Genomic DNA, 24,213 nt, shown 5'->3' with positions numbered 1-24,213 from the left:
CCATCCGTGCTGAGTTCAGGAAAATAGGGCTCCTGACATCCTTTTTCAATAATCAGTCTTGCACTAAGCACCCAGCTCCAGCACTAGCTTCTTTTCCCTAGCAAAACAACCCTCAAAGTACCCGATATTGGCCAACTGCTGTGGTTGCTTTGCAAAAAAAAAAAAAGAAAAAAGGTGCTTTTTCTCACAAGAAAAAAAGAGGCAAAGAAGGAGAAGCTGCAGGTACTTACCTAACCCATGTTATCCCTCAGTGACAGGCTGCTGTGTCCCATGTCTTTGGGAAGCCCTCCCAGAAGCTGCTGAGAGTAAAAAAGGCATTGTCCCTTATTTACTCCAACTTATTACTGATTTACCCCAGGGAGAGAAGAAATTATATCCAAGAAGCTCTGAATTTATAGCTGTCCTTCCCTATATATAATTCTTCATATTTGTGACATTGATTTCTGTATCCACAGTGAAATAGTCACTTTACACATTTATTTCTAATAGAAAACTCACTGGTAATCATGTTCAGGCAATCAGAAAAATCACATCTGTGTCTTAGCAACAGAAAGCATTGCTAAATTGAAATATGGTCAGCAACAATCTCCCACTGTTGTCCTTCCACTGTCACAAGAGAAGTGAATGATATTAAAATCAGTTCATATTTGTGAAATGGCATGAATTATTTAATGTAATAACCACTAACTCAACTATTTGATCTTTATTTTTTTCTCTTCCATCTTGCCATTCTACCTTACAACCTTCCTCCTCAACTTGCTGTTGCATGCTGGGCTTTCTGAGCGTAGTCTTTGGGGTTTACCAGTATCTTTCCCAAGAAATGTGTCTTTAGCTGCTTTTGTCCCATTGCAATTACAGGATGCATTTTACAAGCTGAGTCCTTCGGTCTTTAGAAGTTTATTCATTTTTAACCACCCACTTCACAGCCTTTGTGTCCCATTTTGTCTTCCATCACACAGTAGCCAACATTTTGATTTCTTCAGTGTATTCATGTTTCCATGGTGAATAGAATACGATCATCTTTTTTTGTGGCTTTCCAGATTTGAATGGTACAAACTACAGATTGACTTTCTAATCTTCTAAAATGCCTTGAATCCTTTTTGTTCAAGTTAAATACACTTTAAAACCAGGTGATTTGTTAGATATATGTACTTCTAAGTGTAAACTAGTGGTCTGACCTCCAGAAAATTTCACCAATCTACCCTTAACCTGTGTTCAGCATCTTGTATTTGCCTTAAGCATCTGTTCCAGAAAGGCACCTGGGCTAGAGACAAAGGATTCACCTCTTTATGTGGTAGTTTGTGCAAATAATTAATTATGATCTTAGAACATTATTCTTTATTTCTCACTTGAATTTTTCCAGATTTAACTCCCAGATATTGATTCATGTTTGGCTTCTGCTTGGTAAGAGTACATAAGGTACTCATGATAAAAGAATATTCTATCTTCTCTTTGACAGGCTAAACATATGGAGCTCTTCAAGGCTCTCGCTTGATGCTCTTCCTGAACCAAATCATGGAAATGAATTATGCTGCACTCACTGTGCTACAGGGGAAACAATGGCAGAGTTCTTGGTCCAGAAATTGTGCTCCATCGAGGCTTGGGAGAGGAGGAGAAAGAGGAGGGGAGGGGAGCTGCAAAGAAAGTCATCTGGGGCTGAAGCCAGGTGTCTCTGTGTGCCGCAAGCTCTGGAGTTACTCACCTGCTGTTCTGGAAAAGCGATGTGAGGCAGTGACTGCCTACAGCATAACTGGTCTCTAGCTCTGATTTCAGGTCCTGAAACTCACCTGACAGGGATAGGATCCAGATTTCTCTGCAAACATGACCAAGTGACCAGACAAAAGCATTTAGTCTTCATCATAATGCGCTTTAGACAGAAGAAAGAGACTGTGCTAGGGAGAAAAATAAAATGGTTTTTATTTCATTTTTTTAAAAGGAATATTTTGTCAGTCGTGTATCACAGAATCATAGGATGGTTTGGGTTGGAAGGGACCTTAAAGATCATCCAGTTCCAACCCCACTGCCAGGGACAGGGTATCCACAACTTCTCTGGCATAAAACCTATAACATAAAACCTGCCTGGAAGAGTATCAAGCCTCTACCTGTACTCTCATACCAAAACAGCTTCATTTTAAAAAATATTTAGCTGAAAACATTATCTCATTTCTATATATGTTGACATTTTTCATCCTCTTAAGTATTTTGCTGCAGGTGTTTTTTTAAATACACATTTGAGTTTTATATTATGGTTAAACAAGTAAAATTATTACTTATCCTTAGCTTTTAGAAAATTGTATAGAAAACACAAAATTAAGGACAAGATTCACACACGGCATTTATGCAGTTCCCAAAGATGATTATAGAAGGTTGCTCCAAGGAAAGTATATTAGGGTGAGTTGGCCCAAGTTACAGGTTTACGATTACAACATTAAACTTTTAAATACCACATTGCCATGTCTGAAGCAGCTGGTATGGGATTAGTTCTGCATCCTTGTAGAATTTTAATGCAAAACCAAAAATAAGACTTAGTGAGTCTAGAAAAATACCTTAAAGAATATGAGATTCTTTCCAAGCTGGGCCAACTTGTTTTTTCTGGGTTGTAGTGTAAGTAAGCTGCACCACATGAAATGTATAAATGCATGGAAAATGATAAATATTGCCAAGACTGTTTGATGTGATAATCTATTCTTCTTGACTGTTGAGAACACTTCCTATGTCTTGCATTTTCTTAAAGTGGATATATTTATGGTAAGCCCAGTGATTCAGAGCTTGAGAGGTACAAGGCTCTTTACTCCCATCTGTAGGTAAAAAGGGAAAGAAAATGTGTAGGGCTGCTTTTATCTAGCTGTAAGCTCAAAAATGCTTCAGAGAGGAGAGATCTCTTGCTATCATGCAGTGGTAAACAGGGCAGGATGTGCAGCTCCCATGTCCATAGAGCTGCTGTCCAGGTTTTCTTCCAATGCACATCACATCCATGTGTGTGATCCATGTGTGCTCACCTACAGCTGGTGAGCCAGTATTATGGTTTGCTACCTTCAAGAATACCATCTTGCATCCTTCTCCCTCCTCCTCTACTCATGCCAAACCCCATCCCCACTCCTGCCTGCATGGTCCTGTCCCTTCCTTTCTTCTCTTCATTTGCCGCCATGAGTTAACTCAGCTCCTTCAGTCAGGAAACAACTACTCTTTTCTTTCCTTTTAATAAGTTATTTTTTTCTACCTGGCCAGGGAACTGCACAATGATTCCAATAAGCCCTGGAGTTGATGCACTGATGCCTTGTTATGAGTCTGGGCTCCTGGCTCCTGTTCCCTAAGGAACAGCCGTCCCTCACTGTCCCTCAACACTGCAGTCCAAAAATTCATGGAGTAACAGGACAATGCCTGCTGGGTCTGCAGTCTGCCATAGAATGTGGCAAGAGTTGCTTGAGGATATCAGGAAAGCACTGGTACTTTCTCCTGAGAATGCTGCTCCACCAAAGCCTCTCCACACTCAGTATCAAGTAAAATTAATCACAGTGTGCTTAGCCTTGTGAACTTAATTGACAGCACAGTACCTAAGGTGTCAAAGGACCTGTCTGCCAAATGAGGAAAAAATCCCAGAGAGATCCCAGACTGTAAATCTTGCAGCCAGGAGCTCCAAGGAGAAAAGTGTCCTCTGCTCCCCTTGCTGGTGAATGGAGGGAAAGCCTGAACACAGAGACCTCGCACAGACAAACTGCAGCAGCCTGCAACTGGGAAATCAGCACAGCCACAGGTGAGATCCCAATGGATTACAGGGGGGTTCAGAAACCTTCTGGGATGAAGAGTTTCTTTCTAAGCAATGGTAAGCCCATGCAAGCTTCCTACACACACACACACTGAACACTGGAAGAACTGACCCCTGGGAAGGTGGACACGGGAGGCAAAGGACCTGCTGTGCTTTAATGTGTGGAAGATGGGAAGATGCACATGGATGATGTTGGAAGTTGCACTCGCTTGCTGGGCACACCTGGAAAGTGTGAAATTAAGTTAACAGACTGCTGCTAAAGGTGTCCCAGGGAAGCCTGTTCTTTTGTACGGAGGGTGGCTACACTTTCCCAAGCTGATGTTATGTTCCCTTTTCTCCCCTCTTAAAAGCTTTTTAACATGTTTCATGCTCAGGTTTGTAAGAGGGGAAGAGCTGCTTATTCACAACACATTAGAAGGAGCATCTGGCTCAACTGCAAGTATGGATTGTTCTTAGGAAAGACCCTTATGTCTTACATGGTCAGGTCCTGCCTCCCACAATTTGTTCTTCTAGGCATGTGGGACCTTACAGATGCTCTTCACCTTTATGAATTTAATTTGAATTACCACGTGCTGAGTTCAACAGGGGCTTAATAGGTTATTTTTTGCTGGGGATTTTTGATACCAGATCAGACAGATGTCTGTTGGGTGTGGAGTGTCATGCCCTTGGGAAAATAATAGACTAATGATTCCTGAGGAATCATCCAGACTTTGTTTCTGCTTTTCTTTGTTGACTTCTTAAGAGAGTAAAATCTGGAGGAAAATTATGGTAATATAATGAACCTGCCCAGTAGATGTTAGATACAATGCTTTGCAAACCTTGCAGAGAATTTCAGGACTGTTAGATACTCTACCTCTGCTATCTGGGAAAATTTAGGTTTTCTTCATTATTTCAGGATTACCTCATTGCTTCATTATTACTTCATAATACCTCACTGGAATAAATGTGAATGCATGTATGCCAAAGATCCGAAATCAGACTGTTGGCACTGACTCAGACAATTCTCAGTACCAACTTACTCTTAGGATGAAAGTTAATGATTTCATGCTTTGGTCTTTTCATTGCCCCACATGGAATGGTGTTCAGCCACCCTCCTAGTTCATTAAGGAACATGCAAGATTCCTTCTACCTAATTTTCATTTTTTTCCTTTTCTCTCTCTTACTAATGTGACTGCTTACAAAGCGCTGAAATCTAGAAAGCATAAAAACCATAATATCAAATTTTAAATAGTTCATACAAACCCCTTTAGAAATGCTTTCTGTATCCAAGGGCATGTACAAGTTGGAGTCTTCTGACTGGCATTCATTAGTGATTTCAAAGGCTCACTCCACTTTCTTTGGCCTGGACTTGAAAGGATGTGGTCTGGGCACCTAATCACATTATTGGAACTAAACAGGACACCTTGAGTTCCTTATAACTGTTACTGTCGAAGTCAGTGGACGGCACAAGAGCTTTGTTTTCCTTTGCAAACAGGATGACAGATAGTTGTCTTCCACAGAAGGCAACTCAAGAAGTGCCCCTCAAAATACCCATTATTGGGTATGAAAAGACCAGGTGGTAAATTCATACCCACCAACATGACTATTAAAGTGAGATGTATAATGCTTCTTAGGATATGACATACGAGTAGTCACTAAATTCAACAGCTCAAACACCTTCTCCCAGTGCTGGCTCTGCTCGGTTCCAGTTGGCTCCTTCAGCACGGTTTTGCAGTTTGCCAGATATTTCATTTACAACACAGAGGTGTGTGCCTGAACATATTTGCAGGCCAGGAGGGGATTTTGGCTGGAGAGAATTTTTTTTTTTTTTTTTTTTTTTTGGAACAAGGAGTTAGAAAAATCCTGCCTGGAGTTGGCAGGCTTGGTATGGGTTAAGGTGCCAATTCAGCTGTGTTCAGCCTCTGACGGGTGCAGGCAAGTGCTTTGCTGAGCAGGTTTCTGGGTCACCTCTGAGGTTTGCCCTGCTCACAAAGAGCCTGAGTATCTCCCATGCAGATCTGGGGATGCATGGAAGCTGGTAAATGTATGAAACAAAGCATTTGAGAGGAGTGGAAGTGCCAGAATGAGAAAGGACTGTGTTTTTCAGAAATAATTTTTTTATCTGTCCTGCATATTCCTGTTTTGCCTTTTTTTTTTTTTCTTTTCCTTAAACTGTATAGGAAGTGAGAGAAGAGAGTGATGTCTTTTTTACTGATGTTAAGTGTGGCTTGTGGATGAAAAGCTGGCCTAGGTTTCAGTTTTCACAGCAGGTTTGAGAAGTCTGTATCTCATGCTATTAAAAGTGACTGAATCTTGGAGGTTTATCTCAATTTCACATAAATTTGAATAACCCAGAAATTTAACTCAAGTTACAAGAAAAATTTAAAGAGATTTTTGTGTTATGGGTAGTTCTGTTTATAGAGTCTCTTCCAGGCAGATTTCCACATGCATTTGGGAAACAGTTTAAGTTGTTCAACTGTCATTTTTTGTAAGTATTTCTAAAGAGATTGTCCCTGCTTGTTACCTGGATAGTAATTGCCTTTCCAGTGGAAAGAAGCACCAGCTGAGGATACGAGGACCCACAAGCAGAGCCATAGTATGTGAAGGGTATTCAGACCTAGACTTCTGTCCTGGCTGATAAACAGAACCGGGATCTGAATTCAGATCTCAAACAATTCAGACTTCCTGAGGTGCCCATATTTATGATTTGATTTTGGACTGAAGTTCAGTTTTACAGGACCAATGAGTGAACTAAAGCATGGAAGTGAATCACTATCAAAATCAACTTTTGGGAAGCTACTATTAGCTTCTCCAGTGAACAGAGTCAAAAAAAGATGTATTTTAAACTACCATCACATTTCCCCTCCTTTTATCCATCACATTCCTGTATTATTCTCTTATAATATCTCTAAATTTATAGATGACTCAAAACCTAATATTTGATAAGCACAGTCTTATGTTTTGCATCAATATTTTATTTTGAAACATGGTAAAGAATTGTGTTGCACGATGAAAAACACCTCTCTCTAAGCATCATTTTCTAATGGACTTTTTTATGTCCCATAAAATCTGCTAATTTTTACTTGTCCTCCGCTGTCAATGAAACAAACTATTATTTCTTTCTGCAGAACCAAACTCCAAACAAGAATGTCTGGAATATCAAGAGTAATGATGTACAAAGTCCCTTCTGGCCCCAGCTTCTATTGAAAAATAATTGGATGAATTGGTGATGCTTACATTTCATCTGGGCTGCCACTGTGAGTAATTCCATGGTGCCTTCTTGGCCAAAGTTCAGCCATTTAAGCACTTGGTGAAAATCTGTTTGGACGGACTCGGGGTAGGGATATGTCAGATAACAGCAGAATAAGAATGAAAGCTCTTTGGAATAGTGTTGCATATGTTGTCACAGCATCTAACCCCGTGCAAGCAGCATCCTGATTGTGACTTCAAGTTTCTGCCACAGTATGAATAATAAACAATGAGGATGTTTAACCATAAAGGTCGAGCTGGCCAGGATACAAACTGGGCAAGGGAATTCAGACAGTGGAACAGGCCCTTGTGTGGTATAAATTGCTGTGGTACCATGTGATGCCAGTGGAGTTATGATTTACCCAAAGAACTGCCTCTTTGCCTTGCCAAGAAAGCATTATATGGGCTGTCACCTCTCAGAATGGATTAATGAACCAGAACGAAACAGATGCCAGCTTGCCAATGCTCTTATTGGGGTCATAATTTGCTACAAAATTTTAATAGGAAAAAATTCATAGAAAAATTATTCTTTTTTCCCTTCCAAATCTCTCAGATAGTCATTCTAAAACATGTATGTACTTCTTTTTGTCTTTTAGTTCATTTGTTTTCAGTGACTTTTCCTTCTGTTCCTTTTCCTGCCCAATTGTTGATGGGTTTTGAAAAGATTTTTTCATATTTTCCCAGGCTTCTAGGTCATCCCAGAAGAAAGGGATGTGGGAGAGGACAGATACACAGTGAGATGTGACTGGAGAGTGGGCCTGGCTGGTGATGGGAGGTGGGGACTCTGGTGGGATCCCTGGTGGGGTTGCTGCCCCAACCCACTTTGCACAGCTGCCCCTTGGGCTGATTTCTCCTGAATCTTGGGAGTGCAGGCTGCAACCTGGGAGGGAGGCACGGAGAGAATCGTAAACAGCAGCATTTCCCCAGACCTCCCCCCTGCTTAATGAAGTGAGAGGGTGAACTTTTGAAAGAGGAGATGACCCTTTTCTCCTGCTCTTTGGGAGATGAACATGAAGTGTGAAGTGGAACCAGCTTGTTGTTTTATTGTTTCCTCTTGTCCACTTGAACAGGCACTTATTTCCATGTGAATAGTTGCACTTGAACAAATATTTTTTATTTTTTGTTTTTGTAGCTTGAAGTTTGTTTGTTTTTTAACAAGCCCTCCTGTAATGAAGTATCGCAGGGTTACATGTACATCTGTCAGCCACTGAATGCACCCCTGAAGGGCTGTGAGGCTGAAGCTTTGCCTGTTCATGCCTAAGGTGTGCATGCACAGGCTGACAGACACAGACTGGTACGTGCTGTTGCTTTTCCAGGGCAGTCTGAAAAGGCGGTGCCTTGACTTCACCCTGGCATTGGGATAACTGCAGAGAGGGAAGAGGGAGGATCGGAAAGGACAAGTTCTGTCTAGAGTGAGGCCTCCTCAGACAGCCCCATGACTTCATATGAACTTGTCACAAGCCGAGTCACTATTTTGGGCAGAAACACAGCCAAGGCAAAGTTGTGGTCTAAGCTCTAGACGCTACAAAACAGACAAATGGGTATAAGAACTTCCCTCTGTACCCAAATAAATGAATACATAAAACCAAAACATACGCAAATTGTAAATGATTCACACTGGGTTGTGCAGGAACTAGAAGGATCTCTGGTCATTTTATGGTGCTCCTCATCATGCACGTGAATTCAAAGGATCTTTCTGTTCTGATAGCGAGGAACTTCTAACGCAGAGGAGTCCAACACTCCATGTGACTTCAAATCAGTATCATAGAATCATAGAATACCAGGTTGGAAAGGACCTCAAGGATCATCTGGTCTAACCTCTCTTGGTAAAAGCACAGTCTAGACAAGATGGCCCAGCACCTTCTCCAGCTGCATCTTAAAAGTGTCCAACATTGGGGAATTCACTACTTCCCTGGGAAGATCCTTCCAATGGCTGTTCTCACTGTGAAAAATTTTCCTCTTGTTTGTAATCAGGATCTCCCCAGGAGCAACTTGTGCTCATTATCCCTTGTCTTTTCCATGTGATTCCTTGTAAAAATGGAGTCTCCATCTTCTTTCCAGCCACCCTTTAAATACTGGAACAAAGTGTTTAATGGGTGCTGTCTTTAGGTGATATACTGCATGCTGAGTATATCACCTGAGACTCTGCCCTCTCTTCATAAAGCATGTCTTATTTCCTTTACTTAGTTGTAAAAATGCTTCCTAGAAAAGGCTCTTTCCCTGCAAGTGGTCTATGGACACTCTCCAGACACTAATCTGGGAAGCAGCTTGGGATCTTCCTCAGATCTCATGAGTAGGTGAGTTTCTGCAAGGGTCTGAGGGGCCAGAGATGATCTTTTCATCAAGAAAGGACAAGACCTTTATAAAAACGGGTTAACTGCTGTGAGCTGACCTCCTTGGTGCTAAGGAGGTGTATTCCCAGGGGAGGAGACAATCCCACTGTTGGAAGACAGGGTGTAGAAGGATGTGTACATGTAGCAGCCAGGTGGCTTAAGTTCTTTTTTACTCTGTAAGAGAACTGTAAAGAAATAGGATAGTATCTCTTGGCACAGAATGAATAAAGAAGCTAAAAATGTGATTTTTGGGGTGGGGAAAGAGCTCTCAACAATGATGCTGTAAAAACAAGTCCCTTAAAGTGTATCTTGGTCAAGTTCAATTCTGCTTTTTGTGAAACTAGGGAGAGCTGATCTTACAAAAACAAGTGCTTGTTGCGGTTGCTGTTGCATGGAATTGGCGTGTGATGTTTTTCTAGCAGACTCTCTTCACTGTCATGAGAGTGCAATTTCTCCAGAGTCGCTGTGGGATGCAACAGATTTCTTGGAAAAGAAGGCTATGTTGACACCCACAGGCTAGTAATGTTTTCACAAGAAGGAACATGACTTTACATTTGACTCTCTTGAAAAGAGATTAGCAACACTGTGATTTATAAGAATTGCCAGGGTTTGAGGTTGCTTTTCTCCTCTTTCTCTGAATAAGCTCCGGCAGGTAGGTGTTAAGTGAGTGAAGCATATCTGGCAAGATTTATGTGCCCATACAGTAGAATGGGAGTGAAATCTGACAGTCTAAAGGAGGGGGAGCAACTGACAAATACAGGGGGTGGAAAAGGCAGATTGGCTTGGATTTTTTCTTTCCTGTTCCTTTTCAGTCAAAACCCTTGAGGCTCCACTCTTGGGTCGAAAATTTCCTTTGCACAGACATTTCCCTTCACTGTCCTTTTGTTCTAGCACTAAATATGGGTCCACAGCATGTACATGGAAAGCAGACACAGCCAAGGCTAAATCTCCTTGAAATAATGTCTTTCCTAGAAACAGATGACAAGCATTTTCCCTAGAAATGAGATATTCAATAATGAAGTTCTCTTAGCAGAAAGAAGCCCTTTCTCACCATGGAGTCTCACAGCTAAGTAAACAGCACTAAAAGAGTGTCCTCATGTAGTAGGACATTCCAGTCAGAATAGAAACAAAAGCCTTTGCTTTTCAGAAAGATGTACACCACCCTGTTTGGTGGTGTTGATCAAATGGGTGCTGGACAGCACATCATTGCTTTTGTAGGTCCATAGTGGTCAGCAGTTCCAGGACTTCTTGGCTGTTAAATGGGGAGCAACCTATAGTTGTAAGATAGTTGATATAGTTTGAAAGTTGCCCAGAAGCTCAACACATGATGAGTAACAGATGACAAAAACCAAATGAGTGGGAGTAGTTCCATTAGCCCCACAATTCCGAATGAGCAAAACTATAAGAATACAAAATAGGGATACAGTTCAGATGATAATGGCATTCCTCTTGCTGCAAAATGGAACATTTTCAAAGATTAAATATGAAAATTTGATCTTAAGTACATTTCTGAAACTACTTCTGAAAAACATATATCTGAAACCATGGGTGAAAATGAGGGAAAAAAAGCCACACTTGCTAGTCAGGTCTTGCTTCTTTAGCCCATGAAAAAACACAGACACATGGGTAATGAACTTTGTGTTATCCACAGTGAAATTTAAACATGCAATTGTGCTTATGTTCTGACAAATTTGGAGTGTCCATCAGCCACAGAAACCCATCACCTCACTCATCAGGAATTTAATAAATAGTAGGTACTTCAGAGGAAACATTTTGACTGATGTGGTCTGTTTTCTGATGGAGACATATCACAAAGAAATTTGCCACCACTCCTAAGAAAAAAGACCTGCACATTGGCTGCAGCCTGTGGGCTTGTAAGGTGACTGGAGTGACCTGTTTCTTGGGGCTACTGTTGGGAAAAACAGTAAGTACAAGTCATCTGGAATCTTTTGTAATTCTCCTGTTCTGTGACAACTTTCAGAATTTTAAAAACATCCTTCTTGGTGGGAAAAACTTGAGACCTTTTGAAGTTTCTCAGGAAAATGAGAAAGACTGAAAAAAAAAATGGTGGGTTTCCCGAACTGCCCGTTACCAAGGGATTTCACTGGTTTGAAATGTAGAAGATATCAGGACCAAGTTTTTGTACCACTGACTTGTCACTTAATAAAACATCATCAATGAGAGGCCATGAACTTGTTCCATCCTAAGAGATGATTGCTGTCATGACACTGTGTAGGATAGGGAGGTCAGATTCAAGTCCCTATTTTGCCAAAAACCTCAGTTTTGCTATGTCAGTGACCTAACCACTAGTGTCTTGGCTAAGCTGAGCTGTTCTTCTTTGGATGCAAGTACTATTTCTGATGAAAGCCTAAGCAAAACTGGTGTGTTTCTAAAAAAGATTTATGTTCTAACAAATCAACATCTTACAATAAAAAAAGTGTATATCACTGGAAAATTCCCAGCTAGCTCTAGTGATGAATAAAAGTTTTGCTTTACAGATGGAGTTAATAATAGTTTATAAGCTAAAATGAAAAGGATTTTGGGTGAGCTTCCTAAAGAGGAAGTGAGTCAGTGTCTCGGCAGGAAAGTGTTCCAGATAGGCAGGGCTGGAAAAGTTACAAAGCAGCCCCCAACCGAGTGGAGTCACAGGGAGTGGACAAGGGATTATTGCATCCCAGATTGCAGAAAGCCAGTAATTAGTAGGGGGCCTTGATTTCCCATGAACCCATGTGAATTAAGGTATGGTCTTCTCCCATCTCACAGGCTCAGAGCAGCTAAACTGAGTCATCCCAGGGAAGGCGTAATAGCTGAGGAAGAAGCAGGTGTTGCAGATGGGTGGGTGATTCAGTGGATGGTGTTATTCCTACTGAGTCAATGCTGAAGCAGTTTGTAAGCAGGAAGTTGGGGACATTGTGTGGCCAGAAAGATCTGCTTTCTAAATCCAGTGACATTCAAGGAGTCTGTGGTTCCCTCAGTGTGCTTTCCAAAGGTTGAGTTGCTTTTAGTTGTTCTTGGGCACAGTATTTCCAAAAGCAGAAACTAGAGAGGTATTTTTAAGGTGTCTGTCAGTGGGATTTACAATCCTGGGAGGCCAGGTCAGTTTTGGTCATCGACTGGTATTTCTACATCAGGAAGGCATTTTTGGAAAACAGAAGTCCTGTGTTCTTGTGACTGACTTTGCAATGCTCCCAGTCTCTGGGTTGACCCTTTAGATTAAATTCTTTTTAGTGAGAGCTATGTATATTCTGTATTCTGCATGGCACCAGGAATGGTGGTGGCACTCCTCAGCTCTACCTAGTGATTATGAAAAGCAAGTTCTCCATGGCCATCATGTCCTTTGAGGTGCCAGAGTTGTCTTATAGAAGAAAGGTAGAGCCCCTGAATCTCCTCTAACTTGCTTAACTCATTGCAAATTTTAGAGAACGTGTCCTATAACATTCCAAAGCTCTAATAATTTAGCTTTTCAGAGCAGAGATGATCTTTCACTTCCTCTCTGTATGTGTACACATGCAAACACATACACAGGTCAAAACACTGTACAGCACAGAGGAGGAAGTTTAGAGCTTCAAAGTCACTGCTGTTTCCTCTGTGTTTTTTGCATTTGGGTGGCTCTTTCCTCTTGCTGGAAGCTTTACAGGTTTGGAAAGTGGGATATTTTTTCTTCCATTCTTCAGTAATTCAGCACTCAATCTATTCTTTCTATTCCATGACTTTTCCCACCTGGTTCTTTAAAATTTGATAGCATCTTTCCCTCCAATAAACAAGAGGAATAATGACAATATAATTACTGAATCCCATGAGAACAGCCACAAGCTCTGGTCCATATGGTGCCTGGGAGGATGGCAGATACTTCAGTGCATCTCTGCAATGTGATGAAATGGTCCCAAGATCTGGATTGGCAGAAGTGGCCTTCCAATTTCTTGTGTGTAGAGCAATTTCTGGGGAGACCACACATACTTTCTGGTGACTCAAACTAACTTAATCAGCCATTCTCTCTGGGCTGAGGAAAATTAAATGGGTGACTTTCCCTCACTCATGCTTGACATTTGTACTTATTGTTTTCCACCTGTTCTATCGAGCTTTGCTCTTCACTTTTATTGGCTGATCTTTTCATCCATTTTTCCTCTGCCACCTCTTCGTCCTTCAGTGAGGGTCTGTGTGCCCAAACTAGCTCAGTGCAGTGAGATTCAGAGAGCAGACTGCAGATGGGCTTCATTTCTGAAGTACAGTAATGGCATACACTTACTGTTGTTTGCTTAGTATTGTTTTATTCTAAATAGCTATTTTTGCTCTTAAAGGATCTAATTTTGTTTTTACTAAGAACAAAGTCGTCCAAACTGTTATGTAGGGGGAAATCACATCACAAGATAAGGAGGGAGAATCTTGATGTTGTGTTTCTTTTAAAAAATTACATAGTTTTTAAAACCCATAGAGTTTCTAATGCAGAAATGCTATAATCTCCAATTTTAAGCACTGACATGCATGACTTTGCCTGACTACCTTTCTGCTTTCTCTTTGTACAGGTTATTTGATTAACACTGTAGAGAAAGTCCATGTCAAAGCCTGAAAAGAAATTAATTCCTCCTGAATGTTGTGTTGATACTTTGGCCACAGCACCATCCATCTGCTGCACAAACAGCAGCCACATCCCAGTCCAGCTGAGTGCCCACAGGATATAGTTGTGAGAGCAGCTAAAGCAGAGAGACCATCAGGATCCAGAACCTTCCCACTACGGCCTCTACCTCTTGCTTCATTATTTTCATCACAGCCTTTCTTTCCCAAATAAGGGTAGATCACATTTCTATTTCTGGAGGTGAATTGAAGCAAAATCCACCGTATTAAATTAAGTTCAGTTACATCTTCCCCATCTCTTTATGAGATGCAAGTCAAACCTTGGATGGGATGCCATCTCCACTCCTTGCCCTCTTTCTAAACAAATTCAGTTGAGTGACATGGCTTGAATTCATCTCAGCTATTTTTCAGAGAATAAAATGAAGAGTAGCAGCATGTATCAATTAATTTTTCCTCATCCACAACCCAGAACTGTTTTTCCACAGTGAAACCAATGAATACAATCTCTGCTTTCATAAGGCTGCTCTGTGGTGAAAGTATTCCACAATTGCTTCCTATTGAGTTTAGCCCCAGTTTCTTTACTGAACACCATTACTGGCCAGGTACGGCGAGCTGTCACTGGGAATTAGACAGAAAAGCAAACTCTAATGAAGTGCTAAATCATTATTTTTAATACCTGTAGAAATCTTCTGATCCTCACTGTTTCACATATAATGTCAATATTTTTATACACCTTTCTATTATAGGTCAGGAATTGAAAGCTTCAGAAAAAAAATAAAAGGAAGTCTACTATTATTTTTTTTTTACTCCATGTTAGTTTGCTGGACTTGACAACCTGTTTTCTGATGTCCTAACTTACAAGCCCTTTGAACCACTGTGAACACTGCTGGAGAGTTGGAAGAAAACAAATAAGGCACTGATAGAAAAAAATACAGAAGAACTAGGTTGATCATTACTATATTTTTTGCTATAAACCACAGTGAGAGAAACAATAAACAAAAGCCCTATGACCACTCTGAGTCTGCAGCAAAAAATTGATAGAACTTTTTGTTCACAGAGTGGGGAGCAGCTTTATGTTTTGGATCTGCAATGTCCAACACAGTGGGGCTGACCCTGATTCCACATCCCTCAGTGCTGTGACAGTGTACATATAAAAACCTGTCTCCTAAACAGGTAACTGCATCAGGACTGGTGAGAATGAAGTGTCCTCAAAAGCTGGGTCTCTCCTTTATTCCTATCCCCAGAGAGAATCTGTGTCCCTCACCTTTTGCCTGGATTCCTCATGGAATTTTAAAAAAATGCTTCGTATTTCCCAGGCCCTAAAGCAGCTCCTTGTGGGCAGGACAGGGAAATTGTGCTGCAGATTTCCAGAGAAGAGGTTTGGCCCTTGGGATAACCTCAGCAATAGACACCCCTGTTTTGGATATCTCTACTGAGCCAGACTCCAAGAACTTTTCTGGAGTTCTGTGTCTGCTCTCTGACATCCTCTTCAAAATGAATGTGACCAACCGGAAAGAGTTCAAGGAAGGGTGTGCAAAAAGCCTTGGATATGTGGAAAAATTTGCTTCACAAAGGCAGAGTTGAAGCTCTGTGTGTTTAGCTCACTGATGAAGCCAGCAGATGGCTTGCTCATAGTTTATTAGCTCTTATGTTAAGAGAAGGTATTTGATAGTGAAAGGTGATGTAAGCAAGGCTGGACTTCTTTTTTTTTCCTTTTTTTTTCTTGAGGAACAGTTTTTACTTTAAACAGAAGTCACTTGGCTCAGGAGAGTTCATTGACATAAGAGGGAACAGTAATTCCCTTAGGGGTATTAAGGGATTGAGTGGATGAAAAACTGCAGATGATCATGATGGTAACTTCTGGCCTTGAAACTTGACTGTTTCATAAAACTTCTGGGTGGAGGGATCATAATAGAATCCACCATGGGATTTCAGGGATGTGTGTAAAATCCTACCTCAGCATTCTCTGAATGTGTCTGGAATAAGCACTGTGCTGTCCTACGCCTTCTGATTTGGCCCAAGAATGTTAAACTGACCATAAAGCTAAATGAAAATGTAGCAGAGAACAGGAGGGATGGCTGGTGGTGTGTAACAGGTATTTCAGATCTTTACAAGTGATTATGAACAGAGGATAAACAACTCAATTCTTAATCACAGTGTGCCACACTCAGAGGAAAGGCAAATGTCATTGCAGAGTAACAAGTCATCTGACAGCAGAAAATAACCTGCTTACAGCATTTTCAGAGGTTAGTTCAAAGCTTGGAGTCAGAATGTTATCAGGAACTTGAGTTTCAATATTTGTGTTAAGCCAAGATGTTAAAAAAAAGCATTCTTAAGGTGGAGTTTAAGCAGGTTTTTGAAGATACTTCTAGGAGGTAGTCGCCTGTGGTAGGAGGGGGAATTGTGTTGATTCAAGAGATCTTTTCCCATTCCATACCTCTAAAATGTAATAATTCAATAAGAAGGATTGCTATGCAAGGGAGCAGCAAGCATATATAAAGATGTGACAAACCCCAAGATTTTATAAGAATTGTAGCTGATCTGTGTTCCTACGTCTTCTCTGTGTCTGTACAAATCTGAGTTACAACCTGCTTGCTGAGCAGCACTGTGATTTCATAGTTTCAGAAGGATTGCCAGTGGTCCATGGTCATGACCAGGCCTTTAAGCAATCCACAGATGAAAAGCCATGCATCAAGATATAATGTTTTAAGTGAAGTCTCAGAATACTGCACTAAGTATTTCTCACAATTGCCAGAGTTATTAAGTTTCTGCTTTGTAGGAATTCTGAAAACCTTTTTTTGTTTTAAATGTAAATAGTTTTGAATGGGCAAAATTCCCTTCAGTTTTCAGCCAGCTCAACAGGGCAACAGCACTGGCTCAGAGAAAGGGGAAGGCAGGTCACCTTGAGAAGTGAGACTGACTTTATGCTACTTCTCTCTTACTCGCACTTTCTTATCTGGACCTGAGGATTTTTGCAAATGAAGGAGAGACAGGTCTTCACTCCAATGTCCTAGTTCCCCAGTTCTGTATCTATAGGTCTGTGTGCTGTCCAGCGCACGCAGTTTTCCCCTTATCCCAGTAGAAGATAGAACATGTGGGATCATGCTCGTTCAATTCCATGAGGGTGATGTTTTGACACTGATATTTAGAAACAAATATTTACTTTTGGCAACCCTGTTTATTTATCCTGTGTTGTTTTTCTTCCTGGACCAGTGGGAACAATCAACAAATTCATTTCCTTGTTGAGAAATGATGGTTGGACTTTTCAGTAAGCTCTCTAACCAAAAGAAGTGTTGGTTCCTGTTTCTACCCAGGGCCACACTCTTTTTCTGCTGTCTGATTGCTTTTTCCTTACTTTCACTCTCTGACTGATTTTAAAAGAGCTGCAGTCAAGGAGCACTCCAATGTCTTATCTCCAAAGAAATCCCTAAGGACACATCTCACAATATGTGGTCAGTGGCTTGAGGATGGTCACCCATCATCAAAGAAAGGAAATTGTTTCTTTATTGAATGTAGGATACTTAGCCCACCATCAGCTTTTACCAAGCCTGTGATTTACAGCAGCTGTACAGTGTAGCAGCCTCTCTTGGCAGATAATGTTTACGTATTGCCCAGCCTTGCCTAACTTCCGTGTACTTTTCAGTTACGAAGACCATTGGTCAAAATACTCAAAGGTATCACTCCCACAAAACATCAGGTGCTGTTGTGATGCTCTTCAGTTTAGACAGATGCTCACATGTCTGCATGGACAAAGCCGAGGACTAATATTTATTTGAACGTAAAACCTATGTCATTCAAGAGCTGAAGAGAAAAAAGTCCAGCAAAATAAAGGTTACTGTGTAAATAGTATGTAAATAGTAAGAGAATGGGGAAAAAAAAACCATCTTGAAAAAAATATGATGTTTACATGGCACATTTTGGAAAAGTTCTTTGCCGTTTCCAGGTCACTGTCGTTGTAACAGGACACCTGTTTGTTAAACCCTATGGCTTAAACAAGATTCTTGGGAGGTAGAAAGATCACAGATTATGGCTTTGGCTACTGTTCAGCATATGAAATCAAGGAGAGGAGGAATTTAACGAGTGTGAGAGTGTTGTAAAAGCTGTCACCAAGCAGTGGCTGCACTAGCACTGGGAGAACCAGGAGCCCTACTGCAGATATGGCACTGGGTTTTTGTGTGTAATCCCTGAAGTGGTCCCTTGTTGAAATCAGGGATCATGTGCTTGGCCTCCCAGAGCCCATCAGCACAGCGACAGTGGGAATGGCCACTGGAAGAAGTGGTGTGTTTATGGGTGAGCAGGGTGTTACAAACACTCAGAGGATTTTTGGTTTAGGGGTTGTAGTGCCTCAGTGCTTTAGGGAGTGGATTTGGCTGTAGACAGAGAGAAAAAGCAGCAACAGAAGAGCTGAGAAAGTGCAAACCAGAATTTTTGAAAAACACTGTTTTACCCCGCCTTTGTTAAAAATTCAAACAAATACCCACCAGCTGAAAAAGTATATTGAATAATTGCACTTCAGATACTGTGCCAACAAAACACACATGGGCCATGGTGATAAAAGGTTTTCTCCCACTGGAACAAATCACTTATCAAGCTATGATACAAAGTAAGGAAACATTTCAGTACAAGTGAACTTTAGCTTCACAATAGCTGCAATAAGGGAATGCTGACTTTCAGCTGCCTTATTTGGAGGAGAACTATCCAGACCTACCCACAGCCTTTACTTATCTGCTATTGTGTAATTTTTAATGTCACATTTGCTTATATGTGCCCTCTAATGACTATTTTCCACTAGAGACATGTACAGCTACTGTTTTGCAGCCTCAAATGTTTCCTTCAAATTGTCTTCTCCATTTTTTCTCAGCCACTTCGCCTTTTGCTTTCTTTCTGTATATCTTGGCCATCTCTCTCATTCATTTTCATACTATTCCTTCCCTTTCTTTTGTCTCTTTTTCTTTTTTCATCTTTCATATTCTAAATCTGACACAAAGCCCCTGACTTCTCTTTTCCCCTATTTCCTCCTCCATAATGTTTTCATTAAACACTTGAAAAGAGAGAGGAAAATTTGGAAAAGTTTTTTCATTTATCCTGAGCTATATATTCCTGTCTGTGTCCTTTCTCCACACGAGGAGACCAGTGGCTTGCCCAGGAGATGTTCTTAGAGCCACATCTGTACTGTGGTTTGGGGTGCCAGGAACTGGAATGAGACATGGGGTTGTAATGTAGAGTAGTGCTCAAAAATGGCACCCACATTTTTTGTTATCCTTATATGAAAAGAAAGTTGAGATTCCTCTGAGAATCATAATTAAGCTGATTTGAAAAGCATTAAAAAAAAAAGAATCTTGTAGCAATGGCACAAAGGTCTCGCTGTGAGATCAAGGGGTTTATTTGCAGTGCATTATTACAGGACCTGTGTCTGCCTATAGCTCATGATGATCTTTTTTTTTTTCTCTGCCACAGATAATCTTAAAATATGGATATTTAAGTATCATGAAAGTGAAAAAAAAAAAAAGAAAAACAGAACCGCCCTCCAACCTCAGCAGGTGATAACACACTGGCATTATTTAGAGCCTTTCCTCACTTTTAAACTGGTTTTGCTTGTTTGTTTGATTGTTTGTTTAATTGTTTGTTTTTACAAGTGCTGGAGAAATGAAGGGACTCTCCAAATTCCACCTTAGGAGGACATACTTTTTACGTTCAACATATGTTTGGAAGACATCCACAACTTAGCAGGAGGTAAAGCAATCCCAAATGCACCACTCTGCACTTGTATTAAAGGGAGACTAGGGGACACTATATATGTTTTAGAAGTTGAACGTGAAGAAAACAACTTATTTTTCAGGGAAAGGGTACATCAGCTGTACTTAATGCCCATTTTGTGTTAACATTTCATGACTAGAGGGAACTTGTAGATGCAGAAAGTCTATTGACACTACTCAGCCTAACCCAAGACTGTTGCATTTATCTTCTTTCCTCTTGTTAGCAAAGAAAAGGGATTACAATGTACCGGGCTACTCCTCCTTGTTGGAGGCAGCAAGTAGTGCCACGTATGACCTTTTGTTACTTTGACATGCTACCTTATAAGCTGGTAGCTTTAAGAAACACAAGGCAGAAAAATTTAATCTCCTGGAACATGATGTAAAGCCATTTAATTATTTTTAAGACATTCTTTGAGAATGACTGGACTGCTGCTTAAAGGTGGGGCCTGTGAGTGTGACTAAAGGTTTGCACTTAACCAAAAAAGGCCTCCCGGGTGTCCCGGGGCTGTTAAAGCAGGCTGTTTCCTGGGCTGGCCTGTAAACTCTGGGCACTTGGAGATCCTGGATGCTTTCCAACCAGGCTGCCAATTTTCAGACAAGCATGGGTAATTCTCAGGCTCACCCACTCCTACCCATGAGCTGAAGTTTCTTTTCCCCTGACAGCACAGTGCTTTTTCTTTGGCTGTGATCCCACCAAGCACCCACAGCACAAATCCAGCCCTGCCATTGCAAAAGATGTATAAAAAGGTTCCTGAGTATTAGGGATGGGTGAGAGATGGATTTTTTTTTTTTTTTTTTTTTGCTCTACAGGGAAAGCAATGGGTTTGAAAAATTCTTGTTTCTCAGAAGGAAACAAAAGCATTCCATTTTTTCTCAAATTTCCTGAGGCTAAACCAAATTCCCCTAGAACACTCTAAAACTCCCTTTTGGAACTGTTGTCAATGTTTAATTAGGATAAAATCTCAATGTCTCATTCATACCCCACCTTGAAAACTAATTTTTTTCATGTACGATAAAAGTCAAACCCTGTAAACTGTCTTTTCAAACTAAAAAACTGAAACATTTGCTTTCAGAAAGTTCAGGTGAGACCTTTGAAGACTTTCTCTAAAAAATATTGTTTTCCAGAATTAGTTCTCTTTGAATTTGTTCTGCTTAGATAAAACCCTTTATTTTTAAAAAATCAGCTTGCCTTTTTTTTTTTTTTTTTTCCCTGGTGGGAAAGGCATTACCATGGAAGATTTCCATGCAGCTCTGTAGTGGGCTGGTCCATGGAGATCCTATGAATGATTTAGCAATCAGTGGTAGAGAAGAGAAGCGTTTGGAACAAAACTTGAGCTGGGATCTCCCTCAGCCTTCTCATCTCCCGGTGATGTACCTGCACCTGCTCCCTGTCTCCCAACATGAGCCTATCCTACCACTCCCCTAACCTGTAACACGGGCACAACTGGAGGTTTCAGAAGAAGGGCTTCAGCCACTGAAAGAAGCTGAAAAGCTTTTGTGATTGAGTATATAGACCTCACAGGAACGAGACTTAATTCTTCTCTACAATGGCTATGAGATTCAGTGTTCTTCTCCCTTGACACTCCATTTTGTTCTAGCAGTAGTAATATCTCCAAGGACTGGATCCAAAGATTGCTGAGGCCAACTGAAAAAATGCCTTATGATGAATTTTCCCGTAATTTTGAAAATCCTGACTTTTTTTTTTTTTTTAAATTTTGAAGGAGGAAGAACCACTAGATTATTTATCCTCTTTTCTTTACCAATCCCAGTTGTGGTAGTAGTAGGTTTTGAACAGAGTTCTAAACCTTAATTATTGTAGCAGTGCTGTAAAAAAGTCGTTCTAATTCTGGGAATATAAACATTCAGTTTTCTCTCAAAATCTCATCCAGAATAAAATGTCTTTTAAAAAGCATTTATCTTTTAAAGCCAACTGCTCTGCTCTTCTTGTCACCACCTCCCACCTCTAGTCCTTACTGTAAGTTTCACAGCTTTCCTTATACAAAACCTGACCTAAAAGAAAACAAAACAGGGGTTTGGGGACAGGGATGTTTCTCCTCCTGTGCTGGGTGGAAGAATACTCTCATTAAAGAGAGAAAGGTTTTCCATCCCTTCTCAGCCAAGGGACTATGTTCACATTGCAGCTGACCAGACAGGGCTATATGGGTCGCAAGGAGTTTCTGTGGCAATGGATGAAAATATTTGTATCTGGATTTGTCTTCTGCTGCTTTTGTCAACACCAGAAAAGGTCAATGTTTTTCCTTGGTCAGGGAGAGATGTTGTCTAGATTTACAACAGCATGAAAGCCGAAAGAAGAAAAGCAAGAAGTAGTTTTGGCAAGTGGTAGGTCCTTCAGTGTCCAGGAACCATTAACCTGCTAAAATGAAACTGTTTCTTTTTCTGTCCCCAGGACACTTCACTCATTCCCATAAGTGCAAATCCTTCCAAGCAACTTGGAGAAAGCTGAGTGCGTTAGCAAAGCTCCCCAAAATGTCCCTGTTCATCTCTTCAAGCAGACACTGCAGAGGCAAAGTAACGTCCTGATCAAGCCATAATATAAAGAAAAAACTGAACTACAGTAATTCTTTTTTCCTCTTGCTAGCCCCAGTATTTAATTTCTGACTCTTTTAGATTCTGCTGAAGTCTAAACATAGCAACACAGCACTGAACGAGAGGCTTTCTAAATTTTAGGGAATCTCTAGTCTTGCATTTAAAGTCTAAAGGAAATATAATGCCTATTCTGCATATCTTCAAAATAAATCAACAACCAAGCATGATTCCTATCCTAGTGTTGTTGGAATGAGAAGCTAGATTCACAAAATCTTACACTATGGAAATCTAGAGTAAGAGTGCATTAAATCTGAGCCTTGCCCAGAACTCTGATATTTTCCTGTCAGATTCCCATCACTGCAAACTCTTTTTTACCCTATTTTTTTCAAATGTAGGTTCCCTACATTTTTTAACTAGAAAATGAATACATACAAGACCTCAGACTGCATGATTCTGGCACCACGAAGCAGCAGACATTTAAAAACACATTTATCATTTCAAGGAAGCCATTCCAGGTTGCTTTTTTCAGAGTGTGATTTAAAGCAATTTTGAAAATGTAGAAGACTAAAATAAGAGGAAGATGGAGGCATGACTGTCTGTATGCTTTCAAATTCATTCAAGAAGGTCATAATACTAAAGAGTAGAAAAGAGTAATTTCTATGAAGAGTAGTTTCAAATCAAAATTCTTGGTTTTCCTTAACTAATGGAGAAAAAAGTTGCCAAATGGCACATTTTAGAGTAAATAAAGCAATGGCTGTTACTCATGCCTGCTATGGCATATAAGTGAATACAGAAATAACTCATCAATGGTTTGAATTGGCACTGGATTTTTAAATCTGGTGGTTCTGATTTTAATTTAACATATCCTGTGGTGCAGTGTGTGAAATATGTACTTAACCCAGATTGTTGTGAGATGAAAGCATGCTCGTGTTTATTTTACATTATTTGCTGTAGTTTGTTGAAAGCCAACATTCCTGGGCAGTGAATGCAGCAGGGATGAATCATTTGAACTAGGTGAGGGGTTAGCAGCTGAAAGAAAATGAAAGTTAAATAACTACACTAAATTTCGGCAAAATGGGTTAAAAAATGTAACTCTAGAAAAACTGATATCTTCATTCTGAGAAAAGGAACTGTGGCACTTACTTCTTTGGGTTTTCTACCAGTACTTTTAATGCCAGCCATGATTAGAGATAATTAACATCACACACTTCCTACCTTCAGCACTGAGGTGCTGAAGCAAAGTTAAATACAAATTGCTACCGGGAGCTGTAGCAAATGCACCGAATGACAGTATAGCACCAGGGAATCCATCCTAATGATTTACTATTCATATCACCGTAGTTCATATGAATCTTAATCAAGGACCAGAACATCACCAGATTGAGTATTGAGTGGTTAAGGAAAAAAGATGGGCCCTGTGCTAGAGAGCTTAGCACCGAAGCAGAGGGAAAGGGGAATGACAAAGTAGGCGAAGAGAAGGGAGAGCAGAAGGAAATGATGGAACAGCAGCGCTAGAAATGAGCTCAGTACAGGGACAATCCATGGGAAGGATTTTCTGAGAGCATCCCAGAGGCTGTTAGTGATGATTTTGACAGAAGACAAGAGAGTCGCTGTGTGGGTGTTTGTGGTGGGCCTGTCTCACACCTGAGGAGTTGTGGGAGTGAATAGGCCAAGGTGCTTGTCCAGAAATCTGTCAAGCAGGAAAATGAGGTTCAAATTAAAGGCTAGATGAGGGCAGAAATTATATCTGATAAGTGAGTGATGCCCTGGGGGGCCTTGAGAGCAGAAGGAAGGGGCTTCTGCTGCACATATCAGGGCAGGGGGAGAGGGGCAGAGGGAGTAGCAGAGTGAAAGCCAGCCATGAGGAAAGGATGCTCATAACAGTGTTTGAGCTGGGTACAAGTTGGATGAGAGTGCATTTTGAGGCCAGAAAGAAAAGGAGGTGGGAGTAACTGAGATTTGAAATGCCAGAAGCCTGCACAGAAATTTTAGCTTAAAGGAGACGAAAGGC

The sequence above is a fragment of the Corapipo altera genome, unplaced genomic scaffold, assembly GCF_003945725.1.
Source record: "Corapipo altera isolate COAL_440 unplaced genomic scaffold, ASM394572v1 0, whole genome shotgun sequence".
NCBI classification, from domain to species: Eukaryota; Metazoa; Chordata; class Aves; order Passeriformes; family Pipridae; genus Corapipo; species Corapipo altera.
The sequence above is the reverse complement of the archived record's forward strand: the minus strand, read 5'-3'. Positions refer to the sequence as shown.